Below are 19,396 nucleotides of genomic sequence, written 5' to 3' on the forward strand. Positions count from 1 at the left end.
GCTGTTGCCGCAGGTGCCTTATCGTTAACACAGTGACTCAAAAAGTCTTAGACAGATCTTTTCCAAACTGTATGGGTTGCAATTTTAATGATTATTCCTTTTCAAGATGATCTAGTATATGTTTTTTAAAAACAGATCTAAAGTTTACCGCCACTGTTTTTGCATGAGGTCTGTACGCACATGTTCAAGTGAATTGTAATATTTTTTTACTTTTGTGTCCTACTCCGTCAAAGAGTGTGGTGTATTTCTGAGAAATTTGGGGCTGCAAAATTCATTGAGGAACTTGAAAAACTGGATTAGAAAAAATCCTTGATGCAAATTATTTGCTTCGATGCTTCGTTTAACCACTATGTACTGCTCAGTGATGACTGTGTTTCACACAAAGGATTATTACTGTCACACAGTGTGCTTACGCTGCATTACGTGTGGTAGAGCAGTAGAAAAAACACAGAGTTGTGACACTCCCATAGGGACCCATTGTAAAAAATGGCGTAGAGGTTTCTGGCAATCTTCCGTGTCATGGGGATGGCGAAAAGTTCAAAGCGTTGACATTCACGGCATAGAATCACAATCATTTCTCTTGCTTACCAAGCACTTTCAGCAGTATGTTGATAAAATAACAGATTTAAAAAAACATTTAATACATTGTTTTTATATATGCTCAGCATTAGCTGTTAATGTTTATCATAATTAATATGTATGACCGAAGGTAGCTTAGCAGCTATCGAGGCTGACGTTCCCATTTCACTGAGTTTGTCAGTTACTATTCATGGAGCATAACGTTACATATTAAGCTGTTTTGGTTATCAACAGCTTCATGATTACAGTTAGCTGCACTGCTACCATGTTAATACACCTGATTAAAAATATTAGTGTACAGCTGTCCTTGGGTGACTAGGTTCAGTGTGAATTTACTACCAAGTTTATGGCAAAATAAATTACCATAAAATAATTTAAGCTATTTGCCAAAAAAATAAAAAATAATACTGCGTTGCAGTAATGTGTCTGTATTTTTACATGCTCTTTTTAAGTGCTGCATTTGTGAACAGCGCTGGAACAAAACATGATTTTTCACATTATTTCATCTCCCTCATGTTGAATTACTTAGAATATCATTGAAATAAAATAAAAAACTTCTGTTTATCAATAATGACCTATATTTTTTACCCCACCCCTACTCTTTGTCCCTAAAGTGCAAGGTGTGAATGGGACATTGCATATAGTGGTAGTTTTTGCAATGTTTGAATAATTTGCACAATTTAGCTTGTTTTGTGGATAAAGAATGACAATGGATTTTTATCACTAGATAAAATTTTATATATAAAATTTGCTATAATTTATTTTGGGTCATTTTTGGACTCCTTTTTTGCTTTATCAATATTGCAATATTTGCAATTCTTACAATATTGTGCAGCTCTATTATCCAATAAAGGCACTCTTCCCAAGCACAGTCTAATTTTGATATGGGAAGGTTCACAATTTAACAAAACCAACGCAAGTCCTAGGCATAGCTTCTTGAAAACAAGTGTCTTCTATTTCTGATTTACTGTATATTTGAAATTTCTGTAGGTTTTCAAAATTTCCAAAAAGAGTTAAAGGTTTTTTGTAGAGCCTGAACAGAATGGTTGTCTATAAAGGACATGCAGTCACAGTACGTGACTGTGGATGCACGCATTGAGTGGCAAAAAAAAACTGAGTGGCAGTGTTATCAATTTGGATGCCGCTAGAACGCATGTAAAATGGAAAAGAGGTGTTGATTTTTTGATGGACTGCCAAAAACCTACAGTAAGAAAATAGAAGCAAACAAACAACTGGAGTCTCGTCTCTGAAACGTGGATTTGCAATTGTCCTTGCGTGTCAGCTACTGTACAGTATGTTGGATTTTTGGGTGAAATCATACATAAAATTTTATACTCCATTGACTACTGATTAAGTAAATATTTTATAATAATTTATAATATAATAATAATAATAATTTAAGGCCTGTGTAAAGTATTGTCAGCATTTATTGAACATCCGTGATGATGAGCCTTTTATTCTATAAACATAGAGGGGGATTGTTAGATAGTGTTAGCTATCCAAGACAAACCCAGTTTTCCTTATTAAGGGGCTACTTCACAAAGCAAATCTAGACAGAGAGTTAACCTAACAATTTTCTCTAGAAGATGTCAGGAAACCCTGTTTCTGATGACATATCAATGTCTTATGGTCTACTAGTCCTTTGGTAAGGTGTATGGATCCCTGTCAAGTCCCACTGCCTTTAATTTAAGCACAGTCTCCTCAACTAAAATTAGCCATTTCACAGCATGTTTTCCCACTCAGTATGTCTGAAGGGACATGTTCTGTTGGGAAAGTGACATCAATGCATACACTCTATAATGACAATCTGTCATCCAGGTCATAGTATAGCTGGTAGAAATCTCAAGAACAACTGGGCTGACAGTTGTTTGATCAAACCTTTCAACACTTATTTGTAAGGCTTCACCAGTTCATCTTAACTGTGCGGGATGCCTGTGGAATGAACTGTGGATGTAATACCACTATGTCAGACTTTTTAGATTGAATGACAGTCATTTTCCACAATTCAGATGAACTGATGAATGCCTCTTGGCTGAATGAGGAAACGTTTTCATGATCAAACAAAAAATGCAGTTATTTTTGTCTCATTACTGCTAGATTTCTCATTAATTATTGTGTGTTAGAAAGAATGTAATGCATTTTGTTCTTTGGCCACTTGGAGTCAGTGTTTTACTTTATTTATGAAAATTATTTTAAACCAGTGTGGAAGGACATTTTCTTGTGAGGTGGTATAGTTCTGTTGAACCCACATATAATGTTATAATTTATAATGACTAATAGCATCCAGAGAGCATTTTATAAACGTTGAGATTAAACTAGTATTTCTTTTGTAGTTTTATTCTTTAAAAAAAAAAAAAAAAAACTGAATAATAAGTCAGAGACATATTGGGATATTTACTATAGTACATAAAAATGCAAATATGCAGCTCAATATATACTGCCTGGCCAAAAAAAAAGTCGCCATCTGAATTTATATCAGCAAATACTTAAGAGCCAAAGACTGGATCATTATTACAGCTCAGCAACATTATGCAGCAATAAAGTCAGCTGAGTACCTGAATCTACGGAATGGCCATCATCAATGGATTTTTTTTCTTTCCTGTTGACATGGACATATTCCAGGACAAGAATGCCAAGATGCATTGGGTTCAAATTATCAAAGAGCGGATCAGGGAACATGAGGAAACATTTTCACGCATGACTTGGTCACCACAGAGTTGTGACCTTAACCTCATTGAAGGTCTTTGGGATGTGCTGAAGGAGGCTTTATGGAAAATAGTGTGAAGCCGATGTGTGCTATCAAGCAATGTTTATTATTGATGGTTTAGTCTCTCATTTTCATACTGTAAAATTTTTACAAGACGACAAGTCAATATATCATGTATATCTTTCAGCCCTATTCCCTTGGTTAATTTCACCGACCATGGATTTTTTCCAGGTTGTGTCAGTTTTGTGTCTGTGCAGTGGCCTATTACAAACCAACTCCATTTCTCAGTGACAGTGCCATGCCACTAGAGGCTGCTCGTGGTCCGCTGCTGGGCCAGAGACCAGTTGAGAAACACTGACCTAAAGAGTATACACAAACTATAATATTATAGTAGTGTTAAAAGGGTAAAATGTCAAGAAGATTTAGGGTCAGGCAAGAAAACAGCAGGAGACGACAAAAAATTTAGTGGTTGGTAATTTATTCACACACCATCCTAAGTTTTGGTGTCTCCTGTAAAATGCACAAGAAAAAAGGAATCCAAAATGGAAAAAAAACCCATACAGAAAACTCCTAATATAAATACATATAATAATAATTAAATACCCGGCCTTTTATGCGGCTATGAGAGGTCCAATCATACCATCTCTTTTTCTATGCTTGAGTCTGAGCCACATTATCATGGGCCAGGCTGCTCAGCTTCTCCAGTTTGTCACGCATCTTGAGTGTGTAGTTCACAAGGTTAGTCTGAGGTGGAGAGTCACCCCCCATCTAGGTCTCCCTGAGAACATCAAGGGTACCCCTCACCTGCCATCCATAAAGCAGTTCAAAGGGAGAGGAGCCGGTGGATGTTTGAGGAAATTCTCTGTATACAAAGAGGATATAATGCAGCCACTTAACCCAATCAACTCCCGTGCCACACACAAACTTCCTTAAAATACTTTAGCTGCTGTGTAGTGCCTGCACTTCCTAGCATCATACAATACGCTGCACCAAGCTAGTCCCTGATGGCCACCAGGAGGAGACGAACCCATCTGCCCCCAACAGCCTGCCCAGTGGGGAACCTCAAGTGCCCCCCCCTTCAATGTTTGATTGAAACGTTCAACCATTTCATCAGTCTGCGGGTGTTATGGTGTGGCTCTAATGCCCATAATCCCCAACAATGCATACACTTGCTTCAAAAACTAGAATTGAAGTTGGTACCCTGTTCCATAATGATCTTTGGGAATACCCACCCAAAAAATAACTGAATCAAACAATTAGTCACCTGCCTAGCTTTAACATTTCTCAAAGGAAAAGTTTCAGGATGACAGGTGGCATATAGTCACATATAACCAGGATACAGTGGTGGCCTGCTCTACTCTTATCTAAAGGAACAACTACAGTACATCCATGGAAATCCTGGTAAAGGGAACATTTGTAATTGGCAAGTTCACTAACGACGCTTTTATACCTCTGTTTGTGTGACTGGTTAGCTGGCCTTTAGGAAAGGATTTACAATCAGTCATGATCTCCTGATACATCCCTGCCCAATTAAAATGACTACAAATCCTGTCTAAGGTTCTGTTGAAAAAAGTGAGCTGACCAAGGGATACTATGGGCTAGCAGTAATACCTTAGCCCGTAGAGCCTTGGGAACCACCAACTGTTCTCCCTCAGCAATGACATGCACCAGCCTTCCCTCCCTCAGCATAAAACACTATTTCCCCTGTACCGAAACCCTTGAGTCCTCCTCTTTGCTTCTCACCTTATGAAAACATGAGCTCAAGGAGGAAACCTCCTTCTGCAACTTGCCAAAGTCTGTGACATTCATCACACTATCTTCTAGCATGGAGGGGGCAACTGTTCCTGCACAGGAGTACCCAAGACTTTTTCATTTCTCCTTGCCAGGTTCTCTCTCTTTGCCCCCAGGGGAAAATTCTGAGAAGAGCAAGGCCTGCCACAAGTCCATATCAGTAGATCTAGCCTTAGCTTAGGTTACCACTTAACTTCTGGCTAGAAGCTGATGATACTGTAACAGCTCAGCCAACAAAGGAACATCCTGGCCTAAGACAACAGGGAAGGGACAGGTATCCATGATACCAACATTCAACAGATACAACTGCCCTTCTATTTCTATCTAGATATCAGTAGTTTGGTGCTTACTCTCCTCACCATGAATACAATGTACCCTCACTCTGCTAACCCCAGTCAACCTATTTGAACCCAAACATGATCATTGAACAAAAGTCCGACTATTGCCTGAATCTATTAGGGCATGCTACGTTCTCCTAATTTGTACAGGGACTCATGCATCAGTTGAAGCAGATGTTGCCTTCAGCAGACTGGAAAATGGGGTGTAACACAATTTAGCCATACTAACAGTGGATAAAGGAACTCTGGTTTTAAATGTCTGGACTGTCCTCAATTATGGCATTTTATTTTAAGCCTAGCCTAGCGGTTACACTAGGTCCTCCACCAGAGCTACTAGACCTCCTAAACTCACGACCACCACCACCCACAGGCTTCCCCTCTGGCTCCCGCTGCACGCCAAGGATCCGTCAACCTGATGTGCTTTTGGTCCCGAACTGATAGACCCACCGACGCATTCAGGCAGCGATGTAGGCCTCTGCCAATTCTGCTGCCTCCTTAGACAACTATGGGTTGTATTCTTTGATTCACACCTTCAACTCTGGGATTGAGCCTATGGAGAAACTGTTCAAGAATGATAACACCTGCAATTTTTGTCTTAGTCTTTTCCCCTGGACACATCCAAATCTGGTACAAATCGCTGAGCCAGGCTTGCAGTTCCTTAGCCGTTTCTCCCTCTGTGACCATCAAACAAAATACCTCTGGATTTATTTCAAATTTGGTCAAAATAACCTGTTTCACTTTGTAATAATCTCTAGCATCATGTGCATCCATTGCCACATAGGCAGAGGACTGAAACTGATAATGCAGTGACCTCCACCTCTGGACCTTGGTGCTGTGACTCTTGCTCCCATCTCTCATCCGTAGCTTGCTGAACCTGGATATAGGAGGTCAGCGCAGCTTCCAGCCTCAACATACGGTCATCTGGGGTGCTGAGCATGGTCTGGACAACAAGTTGCCTTTATCTTGTGCTGAGGACGGTACTGCAATAGTACCTAAACCAGTCTTACTTTGTGTTACTTGTGGCTGCGTTTGCCCCGGCTGTGACATCACCATTGCAAATCACTGACCCTGGCAGAACACTGGATCCCACTGCCGCCACCAAATGTTAAAAGGGTAAAGTGCTGAGAAGCCTCAGGGTCAGGCAAGGAAACAGCAGGGGACAACAAAAAAATTCAGTGTTTGGTAATATATTTACATACAGTCAAAAATTTACAACAGGAAAAAATGAAAAAGGAAAAAACATGAAAAAACCTATACAGAAAATTCCTAATATAAATACATATCCACAAACAAATGGAAGCACATCCAGCCATCACACTAAGAAACTGTGGCCTCTAGTCCTCACACATCTGAGGGCCTCTAACACAGGGTACACAGGTAAAAGGACAAAACAGGATCAACCTCTTTCGAGCCTACTACCACTTATATAACCCATCGTCCCCATCCCTTTAATTGGAAACTAACATTCCCAAAAACTACACAGGGGCAATATCCCCAAAAGGGGCAGAAGAAAAACAAGATAAGGCTAAAGAATTAAATAATACCGGCCTTTTGCCCATATCAAATGGTTAAAGTTAACACCCATCAATTATATTTACCATTACCAACAGTTTATACTAATTAATTCTACTAGGATGCAACTTCCACCCTTGTGTACACCCCCACCTGCCTGCAGCCATCCCGGAACAGGGGTGCACTTCCCTAATGACCAGGACGCTACTAAGGAGATAAGGTCCACCAACAATCCGTTCTCACTTCTATGCAACTAATCTCGTCACCGCCTCTGCTATTACATTCAATTATATAACAAATGAAAGGAAACAAAAGAATATATAACAAAAAATGCAAATAAATTATATGCTCGGTGTGGCTTCAGCAACATGTGTGCACCCATCTGCTTCCACCCTTGCCGACTCTGTTAAACCTGCGAAACGGAAAAAAAATACAAAAATAATAAAGTTTACAAAGCATTACAAAACACTAAAGTGACACAAAATGACACTTTTACCAGCCCCTTAGGACGCAGTGAGGACGTGTGTCTAAGCTACGACAACACAGGTAGTATTAGATTACTCGACTACTTAATCTTAATGTAGCAGACATCCCACTTTTTCTCCCGAAAATTGACAGCTGCTTGACACCCTCAAATAAGGTAAAAACATTATTGATAATACAAAACATTATCAAAAAATGAAAACACATTTGGTGGGCATCCAATTGTTTTTAAACAATCAGAAAGCTGTCAGTTAAGGCCATTAAAAGATTAAAAGATATACACTCACCTAAAGGATTATTAGGAACACCATACTAATACGGTGTTTGACCCCCTTTCGCCTTCAGAACTGCCTTAATTCTACGTGGCATTGATTCAAATATGCTCTATTGGGTTGAGATCTGGTGACTGTGGGGGCCATTTTAGTACAGTGAACTCATTGTCATGTTCAAGAAACGATGATTCGAGCTTTGTGACATGGTGCATTATCCTGCTGGAAGTAGCCATCAGAGGATGGGTACATGGTGGTCATAAAGGGATGGACATGGTCAGAAACAATGCTCAGGTAGACCGTGGCATTTAAACGATGGCCAATTGGCACTAAGGGGCCTAAAGTGTGCCAAGAAAACATCCCCCACACCATTACACCACCACCACCAGCCTGCACAGTGGTAACAAGGCATGATGGATCCATGTTCTCATTCTGTTTACGCCAAATTCTGACAAAAATTGAGACTCATCAGACCAGGCAACATTTTTCCAGTCTTCAACTGTCCAATTTTGGTGAGCTCGTGCAAATTGTAGCCTCTTTTTCCTATTTGTAGTGGAGATGAGTGGTACCTGGTGGGGGTCTTCTGCTGTTGTAGCCCATCCGCCTCAAGGTTGTGCGTGTTGTGGCTTCACAAATGCTTTGCTGCATACCTCGGTTGTAACGAGTGGTTATTTCAGTCAAAGTTGCTCTTCTATCAGCTTGAATCAGTCGGCCCATTCTCCTCTGACCTCTAGCATCAACATTTTCGCCGACAGGACTGCCGCATGCTGGATGTTTTTCCCTTTGCACACCATTCTTTGTAAACCCTAGAAATGGTTGTGCGTGAAAATCCCAGTAACTGAGCAGATTGTGAAATACTCAGACCAGCCCGTCTGGCACCAACAACCATGCCACGCTCAAAATTGCTTAAATCACCTTTCTTTCCCATTCTGACATTCAGTTTGGAGTTCAGGAGATTGTCTTGACCAGGACCACACCCCTAAATGCATTGAAGCAACTGCCATGTGATTGGTTGATTAGATAATTGCATTAATGAGAAATTGAACAGGTGTTCCTAATAATCCTTTACAGTAGGTGAGTGTATGTGGGTTATACTGACTGTCCAACTCCTTGAGTGGGGAAGCCTTGTCCAACTAAGCACCTTCAAAAGCACTTGGCCTGAGCGCTGGATCCTCCTAAGATATGTCATTTCAAATTTGAGGGAGGCGTAAAGACACTTTCCCTACGGGAATCAATAAAGTATCGATTATTATTATTATTATTATTATTATTTTATTATTATATGCTGTGTAGGTGGGTTGGTGATGGAAAAAATGGAAGAAAAACCATTTTGGAATATTCATGAAATCATTTTGTGCCCCACAATTTGAGTGTTACTGACCTGTACAATGTTTCTGGAAAGTTTGCAAAAAGATCCACAGAAGATGCCAGATGGCTGTGTTGACAAGATGGCGGCTGCAGCCTCTCTTTTCACCCTCTGCTGCCTGCTGTCTCTGCTGTTTCAGTTTTGAATCAGAATCAGAAAACTTTATTAATCCCGAAGGAAAATGCTTACATTATGACTGCACAACACACAAGAACAATACAATGAACTACTAAAGATTAGTGTAGCTAAATTAAATTAAAGCACTCTAATAAAAAAATCTATAGAGTTCAATAAAATACTGTTACCTCGTACATAAGTGACTCTGTAAAAAGTTATTATAAATTTAACTTGAAGAGAAGAAAAAACTATATATTGTACATTATCGTGAATGGTTCTATTGCATATGTTAATAATTCAGTAGAATGAGCAGTATGTGAAGTATAAGTACACTGCCCGGCCAAAAAAAAAGTCGCCATTTGAATTTTTCGTTGGACCACTTTTAGCTTTGATTATGGCGCACGTTTGTCATGGCATTGTTTCCACAGGTTTATGCAATATCTCACCCTTTATTTTCATCCAGATTTGCATTCATTTCTCACCGAGATCCTGTATTGACAAGTGAGTTGAACCACTCCATAAAGCCTCCTTCAGCACATCCCAAAGACCTTCAATGATGTTAAGGTCACAACTCTGAGGTGACCAAGTCATGCGTGAAAATGATTCCTCATGCTCCCTGAACCACTCCTTGACAATTCAAACCCAATGAATCTTGGCATTCTTGTCCTGGAATATGCCCATGCCAACAGGGAAGAAAAAAATCCATTGATGATGGATGGAGGTGTAACCTGGCCATTCAATAGATTCAGGTAATCCGAGAGAGGAATGTTGTCCCATTCTTGTCTGATACAGGATTCTAGTTGCTCAATTGTCCTAGGTCTTCTGTGTAGTAATTTTCATTTTATGATGCACTAAATGTTCTCAATGGGTGAAAGATCTGAACGGCTGGCAGGCCAGTTGTACCCGGACCCTTCTTCTATGAATCCTTTATGTTGTAACTGATGCAGTGTGTGGTTTGGCATTGTTATGTTGGAAAATGCAAGGTCTTTCCTGAAAGAGAGATCTGGATGGGAGCATATGTTGCTCTAGAACCTGGATGTACCTTTCAGCATTGATGGTGCCTTTCCAGATATGCAAGCCGCCCATGCCAAATGTAATACGGCACCCCCATACCATCAGAGATGCTGGCTTTTGAACTGAGCACAGGTCTTTCTCCTCTTTATTTCAGATGATACAGCACCCCTGGTTTCCAAAAAGAACTATAAATTTAGATTAGTCTGACCACAGAACTGTTTTCCACTCTTTGAAATTTTATACTGAGGAACTTTTTTCTGAAATTGCTTCACTATTTGTTGACGCAGTATTAGGGGGATTGGTGATCCTCTGTCCATCTTTATTTCTGAGAGACACTACAACTTTAAGATGCTCTTTTTATACCCAATCATGTTACTGACCTGTTGCCAATTGACGTAATTATTTGCAAATTGTTCCTCCAGCTGTCGGGTTTTTGAACCACTAACTCTTCCAGCCTCCTATTGCCCCCATCCCAACTTTTTTGAGACGTGTTTTTGTCATGAAATTCAAAATGAGCCAATATTTTTCATGAAATCGCAAATTGTCTCACTTTAAACATTCAATATGTTTTATATGTTCTGTTATGAATAAAATATGACTTTATGAGATTTCTGTATCATCACATTCTGTTGTTATTTACAACTTTTTTGGAATTGGGGTTGTATACGGTATATGATTTATTTATTGCTAGCCTCCCTGTTCTGCAATTTTTTTTCTTAGCTGGCCAGCAAAATGTACAGTGGGGGGATTTAATCATGTTATGTTTTTTGGAGAGGAGGGAAAAGTATGTAAGATATGATTGTAAAATAATATTTGCATTATATTGTGGTATTTTTGTTCACCTTTTTTTTGTGGGGGAATGTAATCAATTTAATCATATCACTTAGCCCTAGTCTAAGTCATATGTGACACATGAAAGAACAGGAGCAGATCTGGTGAACCTGATTACTTTTAGACAAGTTACACAAAGGGTGACACTGCACTCAGACCCCAAGCTTTGTGTGTATGTGTGTTTGTGGACCAAATGTACCCCACAAAGTGATAAAAACCTGTTCTTTTGACTTTTGTCTGTGAACTGTGAATGCAATCAAAACAAAAAAATGCCAAAAGTCTCATATTTTGTTTGGTCACTTCTGGTTAAGGTTAGGACAGTGTATCAGTTAAGGTTGTCATGCTGGGATTGGAGTTTTCCCCATAGAAATGAATGGAGAGTCCCTATAAATATATAATTACAAACCTGTGTGTGTGTCTGTGTGTCTGTAAGAGTCTGAAAAGGAGAGTGATTAACCACATTTAAGCATTCAAAACATGAGTTCAGCCATCAGGCATGATAAAGCCACTTGTTTGCCAATATTCCTTATTGTTTTGTGGGTAAGGGATTGATATACTCTGTGAAAGAGCCAAGAGTTAAAAATAAGTTGATGTCTAAATACAGTCTTGATGATTAATCCAGTCTGTATACTAAAACAATTAAGCAAAAAGTCTTTTGTAATATGTAAGGATATGGTTTGCACGTGTCCTGTATGTTGTGATTGCTCCATTTTGAAAAATAAAATGTAGTGTCCAGTTTTGAAATTATATCAGATGTGATTTGCCTCATAGTTTCAGCCACATGATTGTGAGCTTCATTGAATATTTTGTTAGTAATTAATAGATACTTTATTGATCCCTGTGGGAAATTCTCTTTACATTTCACTGAGAGCAATCTGGCCGTGAATGGCAGCCAAGACCGGGCTCAAACTAGCAGCCTAATGATCACAGGCACAGAGGCTTAGCCCACTGAACCACACACTGCCCCTGCCCTGTTAGCAGTTAAACTAAAGCATGATTTAGTAGAGCATCAACAGTTCTCCTGAAGCTCAGCAGTTAGCACATTGTGCTAACATCACTGAGCGTGGGGCTTCAAATCTCAGGAAGTACACGCAAATTGTACCTCTAGCCTCTAATGTCAGCCTTTTTGGATAAAATCTTCAATTAAATATAAATGAATTACATGTACATTGTGCACATGAAGAAAAAATACCAGTCTGTGTGCCCTCCAGACCTCCGTATATACCATTAATGTATCTGTTAGTTCTTACTGTTATGTTACAGAAAATTATGATCAAAGTGCAAAAGAGAAATAAATTGAATATAAATATTTAAACATATAAAAATATATAAACAATATAAATTACATTTTCTAACATGGTCATTAAAACATACACAAAGGTGCACAAGTAACTACCTAATATATTTTGCCAAATAATTGGAATGTGCAATAAGTGGATAAGTATACTCTCAGACTTCCATATCATGACAAAGACACAGCATTCATGTAAAAGCACATTTATTAAGTTTTACACTTTCAGGTGATCTATCCAGTACTTCTTGAAGTTTTAACGTTCAAATTTCCAGGTGATCCATTCTTTTAGAAATTGTAGAAGTTGGTGAGAGTGGGGCAAGGGTGGATTACAACCCGAGTTTTTGTTTTATTCACAAAAAAACATAAATAACATAACAAATGTTCAAACTGGGAAAGATGAGTTCATTTCAAATTTGTTGCCTGCTGCAGGTACCAAAAAAGTTGGCATGGGGGCAACAAATGGCTGAAAAAGCAAGAAAGTTTAAAAAGATTCAGCTGGGAAAACATCTAGCAACTAAGTTAATTGATATCAGGTCTGTAACATGATTAGCTATAAAAGGGATGTCTTAGAGAGGCAGAACCTCTCAGAAGTAAAGATGGGCAGAGGCTCTCCAATCTGTGCAAGAGTGCGTAAAAAGATTGTGGAATACTTTAAAAACATTGTTCCTCTATGTAAAATTATAAAGGCTATCATCTACAGTGCATAACATCATCAAAAGATTCAGAGAAACTGGAGATATCTCTGTGCGTAAGGGACAAGGCCGAAGACCTTTATTGGATGCCCGTGTTCTTCGGGCCCTCACACGACACTGCATCACTCATCGGCATGATTGTGTTAGCAGATGCCAACTAAAAATCTATCATGCAAAAAATAGCCATATTTGAACATGGACCAGAAGCACCATTGTGTCCTTTGGGCCATGACTCATTTGAAATGGACTGTTTCAAAGTGGGAAAGTGTTCTATGGTCAGATGAGTCCAAATTTGACATTCTTGTTGGTATGGTCCTCCAGGCTAAAGAGGAGGGAGACCTTCCAGCGTATTATCAACATTCAGTTCAAAAGCCAGTATCTCTGATGGTATTGGGGTGCATAGGTGTATACAGTATGGGCATGTTTTGGAAGGAACTATGAATGCTGAAAGGTATATAAAGGTTTTAGTGCAACATATGCTCCCCTCCAGATGACATCCAGATGACCTTCAGGGAAGGTCTTGTGTATTTCAGCAGGACAATGCGAAACAACATACTGCAGCTATTACAACAGCATGGCTTCATTGGAGAAGAGTCCGGGTGCTGAATTGGCCTGCCTACAGTCCAGATCTTTCACCCATAAAGAACATTTGGCGCATCATTAAACGAAACATGTCAAAGACGACCACAAACTCTTTAGCAGCTGGAAATGGGATCAAGAATGGGACCAACATCTAAACTCCAGAAACTCATGCCCAGACGTCTTCAAACTGTTTTGAAAAGAAGAGGAGATGCTATACCATGGTAAACATGCCCCTGTCCCAAATGTTTTGAGACCTGTTGTAAGCATCAAATTTGAAATTATTTTTGTGCATAAACTTGTAAAATTTCTCAGTTTAAACATTTGTTATGTTATCTATGTTCTGTTGTGAATAAAATATTGGCTCATGTGGTTTGAAAGTATTTTAGTTTTCATGTTATTCTAATTTTAATTCGGGCTGTAGTTGCGCTCAGTTTCCAGCAGCACTAATTCTAGTTTAAAGCTGATAATTTTCAAAACAGTCAGCTACATTCCAATCAGAACATTCAACCATGCAATAGATATGTGTTTGTTGTGGGTTATGTTACTACTATGAATATAATCAACATTTTCTTCCTTTAACATGATGCATGGTGCTTTGCTAGTCCATTGACTGAGGAATCCATAATTACTAATGATGACAATGTTGTATTCTTGTACATGTGCTCTTTTGGGGACAGTGTACAGAAATTACCCTTGTGTTGTTCTTCTATTCTTCTTGGTTCTTTGGTAGTTTGTGGGGTTTGGAAATATGATTTATACACTTTGCTTTTGGTAGTCCTTTCATAGTATTATTTTTTTTTATACTGGGACAGTTAAGTTTGAGTTGAGTGTTGGGACTTGTGTATCTGTGTTTATTGTGTTTTTCTCAGTTGCACTGTGGTGCAACCATGTGCCTTCTCTCTACATATTCAGCAGTGTCTGTTACAAGCATCCTGGAAAACACTTGTATTTTGCTGTAGGAAGTTTAGATTTGGAATATTTCAGAGATGGAGTGAGACAGTGAATAAACTGTATGACCTGTTTAACATGTTAACTTTAATATGTTCCTTAGTAAAGAAATTTAAAGTGGTCAGTAAATAATCCCTGGAAACAATTATAAAGACCAGTGTTATATTCTATAGCCTACAGATTACGATAAATTGTGTGTGTGTGTGTGTGTGTATATATACATATATATACACTCACCTAAAGGATTATTAGGAACACCCGTTCAATTTCTCATTAATGCAATTATCTAATCAACCAATCACATGGCAGTTGCTTCAATGCATTTAGGGGTGTGGTCCTGGTCAAGACAATCTCCTGAACTCCAAACTGAATGTCAGAATGGGAAAGAAAGGTGATTTAAGCAATTTTGAGCGTGGCATGGTTGTTGGTGCCAGACAGGCCGGTCTGAGTATTTCACAATCTGCTCAGTTACTGGGATTTTCACGCACAACCATTTCTAGGGTTTACAAAGAATGGTGTGCAAAGGGAAAAACATCCAGTATGCGGCAGTCCTGTGGGCGAAAATGCCTTGTTGATGTTAGAGGTCAGAGGAGAATGGGCCAACTGATTCAAGCTGATAGAAAAGCAACTTCGACTGAAATAACCACTCGTTACAACCGAGGTATGCAGCAAAGCATTTGTGAAGCCACAACACGCACAACCTTGAGGCGGATGGGCTACAACAGCAGAAGACCCCACTGGGTACCACTCATCTCCACTACAAATAGGAAAAAGAGGCTACAATTTGCACGAGCTCACCAAAATTGGACAGTTGAAGACTGGAAAAATGTTGCCTGGTCTGATGAGTCTCGATTTCTGTTGAGACATTCAAATGGTAGAGTTAGAATTTGGCGTAAACAGAATGAGAACATGGATCCATCATGCCTTGTTACCACTGTGCAGGCTGGTGGTGGTGGTGTAATGGTGTGGGGGATGTTTTCTTGGCACACTTTAGGCCCCTTAGTGCCAATTGGGCATCGTTTAAATGCCACGGCCTACCTGAGCATTGTTTCTGACCATGTCCATCCCTTTAGGACCACCATGTACCCATCCTCTGATGGCTACTTCCAGCAGGATAATGCACCATGTCACAAAGCTCGAATCATTTCAAATTGGTTTCTTGAACATGACAATGAGTTCACTGTACTAAAATGGCCCCCACAGTCACCAGATCTCAACCCAATAGAGCATCTTTGGGATGTGGTGGAACGGGAGCTTCTTGCCCTGGATGTGCATCCCACAAATCTCCATCAACTGCAAGATGCTATCCTATCAATATGGGCCAACATTTCTAAAGAATGCTTTCAGCACCTTGTTGAATCAATGCCACGTAGAATTAAGGCAGTTCTGAGGGCGAAAGGGGGTCAAACACCGTATTAGTATGGTGTTCCTAATAATCCTTTAGGTGGGTGTATATATACACACACACACACACAGTGCCCTCCACAATTATTGGCACCACTTGTAAAGTTTTGTAAAAAGGATTAGAAAAAAATCCACCTTTTGGTGAAGTAGCTTCATGTCACACTGAAAAATTTAGAAAAATCCATCCTTTCATTAACATAGATTTTAAAAAAAAAATCTTTCATCAAGAAATAATTATCTTCAACAAAAACACCTGTGCCACGATTATTGGCACTCCTGGAAATTATAGTGAACACAATGTAACTGAAGCATGTTTCCCCTGTGAATTGTACATCTTTGAGTTGAGCGGAGTGAATAGGAACCTTCAAGCTGTAATCCATGACTTCCTGGGGTACGAACATGAGGTGACACAGAGCCCAAATTCCCTTAGTCATCCATCAACATGGGAAAGAGAAGAGAACATACAAACCAAATGAGGGAGAAGTGTGTTGACCTTCATAAGTCAAGGAATGGGTATTAAAAATAGCTACTCACCTTAAAATGCCCATTTCTACTGTTAGGGCAATAATAAAAAAAAAGTGGAAAATAACTGGAACTGTTACAAACCTGCCTGGAAGAGGACCCAAATTTACGAGTTTTTTCCCCCATGTACAGTGAAGAGGATCATAAGAGAGGCAAACGGTCAACAGTCATCCCCAAGGACAACTGTTGGTGAATTACAAGACAAGTAAAATCTTGAGGTTACCACGTCTCTGAAAAAACTACCCCCTTCATGCGAACAGATTACAGTGGTACCTCAGTTCTCGAACTCATTAGAACTCGAAAGTCGAACCAACCAGTTTGAAAAAAAATTACATTGAGCTCGATCTGAATCTCAGAAGTCAAACCGTGAACGCCAACCTAAGAAAACTTGTACACACGGGAAAATGAGTCACATGGCACGTCTGTCAGCAGAAACAAAGGGTAAAGCTTCACTCTCAGCCTTGCATCATGCATGTTTACACTAGCTGAATACATATATTTAAACAGTAAAAATACATTTATTTCTTATGGGGAAAATTCGATCAAATCTCGACCTTTTTAGGATTCGATCTGGAGTTCCGAACGGATTAAGTTCGAGTTTTGAGGTACCACTGTATTTGGAAGGTATGCCAATAAAAGCATTTTTTGTCAGTTAACCACAAACGTAAGCACCTAGAGTTTGCGAAACACTACTACAACTTTGACTGGAACCAAATTCAATGGTCTGATGAAGCTTTTTGGCAGTAAACATAAGGTGGGTTTGGCGTAAAAAGAAGGATGACTATAATGAAATTAACATTATCCCAAATATAAAATATGGTGGAGGTTCTATGATGTTGTGGGGCTGTTTTTCCTCCAGAGGCCCTGGAAATCTCATTAGGGTACATGGAATTATGAAATACCAGGACATTTTAAATTAAAATTTGGCTGCCTCTGCCAGGAAACAAAAACGGGGCCATCATTGGATCTTCCAGCCAGACATTGATCCTAAGCACATGTCCAAATCAACACAAAAATGGTTAGCTGACCGCAGAATGAAGCTTCTACCATGGCCATCTCAGTCCCTTGACCTGAACCCCATTGAAAACCTGTGGCCTGAGCTGAAGAGGAGAGTGCACAAGAGATGGCTTAGGACTCTGGATGATCTGGAGAGATTCTGTAAAGAGGAATGGACTCAGATGCCCTGCTTGGTATTCTTATAAAATGTTATAGGAGAAGATTCAGTGCTGTTATACTGGCAAAGGGAGGTTGTACAAAGTATTAAAAGCAGGGGTGCCAATAATCGTGGCACATATGTTTTTGTTGAGAATTCTGGTATAAAAACATATTTTTGTAGCAGGTTGCATTTATTACAACAGAATTAGTGACTGACAGTTCTTATAATAATCAATTGTTTTCGCAGAACTGTTACATATCTATACTTACCAAAGCTCTCTAAAACACCTGGAATGTCCAGATAGGTCTTTAAAGCTCTATATTTACTTACAAATGGAAATTTAAACCCTTCGTCATCCTGTAATGGTGGTGGATGAAAGATAAACATGTGACATTTGCCAGTTTTGTTATGGTCATATATACCGGAGCCTTTTCATAAGAGTTGTAAGCCTTGAGTTGGTCTTTTGCTCTATCTTCTTTTCCTTGCATATACTCTGTGCAGTACATTCTTTCAGGCTTGGTTGTGGATGCTCACGCTCCCCCTGCCTCTCTCTCTCTCTTTTTTTTTTTAATAATCCTTGTTCATTTTTAATAATTTGTACTGTAGTGTGATGTCTACGGTCATTATCACTAGGATAAGGCAGTAGGGCTAGGGAGGGAGTCCTTAGCAGACTGTATTGAGCAATCAGATGATTTGTTTATTGGCCCACAAACAATAGGGGACATGTGCCATGACCGCTGAAGATGGCCCTGATATTTATCTTGTGTGTTGACTTTGAGCACCAGGCCTGAAAAGAATTTCTATTTGAGCGTCCAGGGCTTACCTACAGATGCATAAATTAAAGCATGTGAGTAGGCCTATACCTGTTTGCATTTTGTGTGGTTGCCAGGCTTATGTGGTGATGTAGAGGGATGGGGGTGTTTGCAAAAATCTTTTCTTTCTTAACTATGGTGATTAATTCCCTTATACACTCAGGTTTATTGCATAGCAACAGTACTTGAATTTGTGAGTCACCTATATCTGCTATGATTAATTTCTTCTAACTTTTCTTGTGATCTGCCTTTTTGTTTAAGGGAGGAGAAGAGGCCCAATGAGTCTATCAGGGTGTTTGGTGTAAACGCTGCTATGCTCTGCCTGTCTGGGCTGGTCTTTTCCCTGTGATATCTCACCTGAGGAATTCGCTGGGCTCTTGCACAAAGGGAATCACTCATCTTTCACACAAAAGGAAATGGAAACAAATCTTCCCCCCACCCTGCTGTACTTTCTTTAGTGACATGAAATTGTTCTAAGAGGTTGAACTTTTCTAAGCTTGTTTTTTATACCTCCATGAGATCTTTTTTTCCAGTTTTCACTAAGCATAATGTTTGCTTTGCAAGTTGTGCACAAACCTTTAGGGCCATCGTCACTGAAAGCTGCTCTGTAAACAGTGATGGAAATGATTGCAGTGGTGCTCCACCCTTGCATAGTGATATATAAAGCAGCTATTCTGTTGCCTAAGGTGGTACATTTGGTTTGGGAAGGAATTTTTTGAGGTACATTTATCTGAGGTGCATTTAGTGCATGGTGGTTCAACAGTAGCAAAATATTTATTGTCATGTATGGGCATTATTAAAACTCATGTCGGTTCAAGATTCTATTAAAACATCTAATACATGTTTTCAGTTCTCCCAGGTAGTTAGTTTAATAATTACTGATTCTGATTGGTCAGAGGCTTCACACCTGGCTCACAGGTGAAGGAAGACTGGAAGGCCCTCAAGGACCGTGAGTTGAATAGCCCTGCCGTACAGTATG

At 39.5% G+C, this 19,396-nt stretch overlaps 1 protein-coding gene across 1 annotated transcript in view; it reads left to right on the plus strand.

Moving 5' to 3' along the window:
• Window positions 1–19,396, plus strand: part of tprg1 (tumor protein p63 regulated 1) — an 88,120-nt gene that overhangs the window by 27,431 nt on the left and 41,293 nt on the right. The gene's annotated exons all lie outside the window — the stretch shown is intronic.

Source organism: Paramormyrops kingsleyae, chromosome 15, assembly GCF_048594095.1.
Source record: "Paramormyrops kingsleyae isolate MSU_618 chromosome 15, PKINGS_0.4, whole genome shotgun sequence".
NCBI lineage: Eukaryota > Metazoa > Chordata > Actinopteri > Osteoglossiformes > Mormyridae > Paramormyrops > Paramormyrops kingsleyae.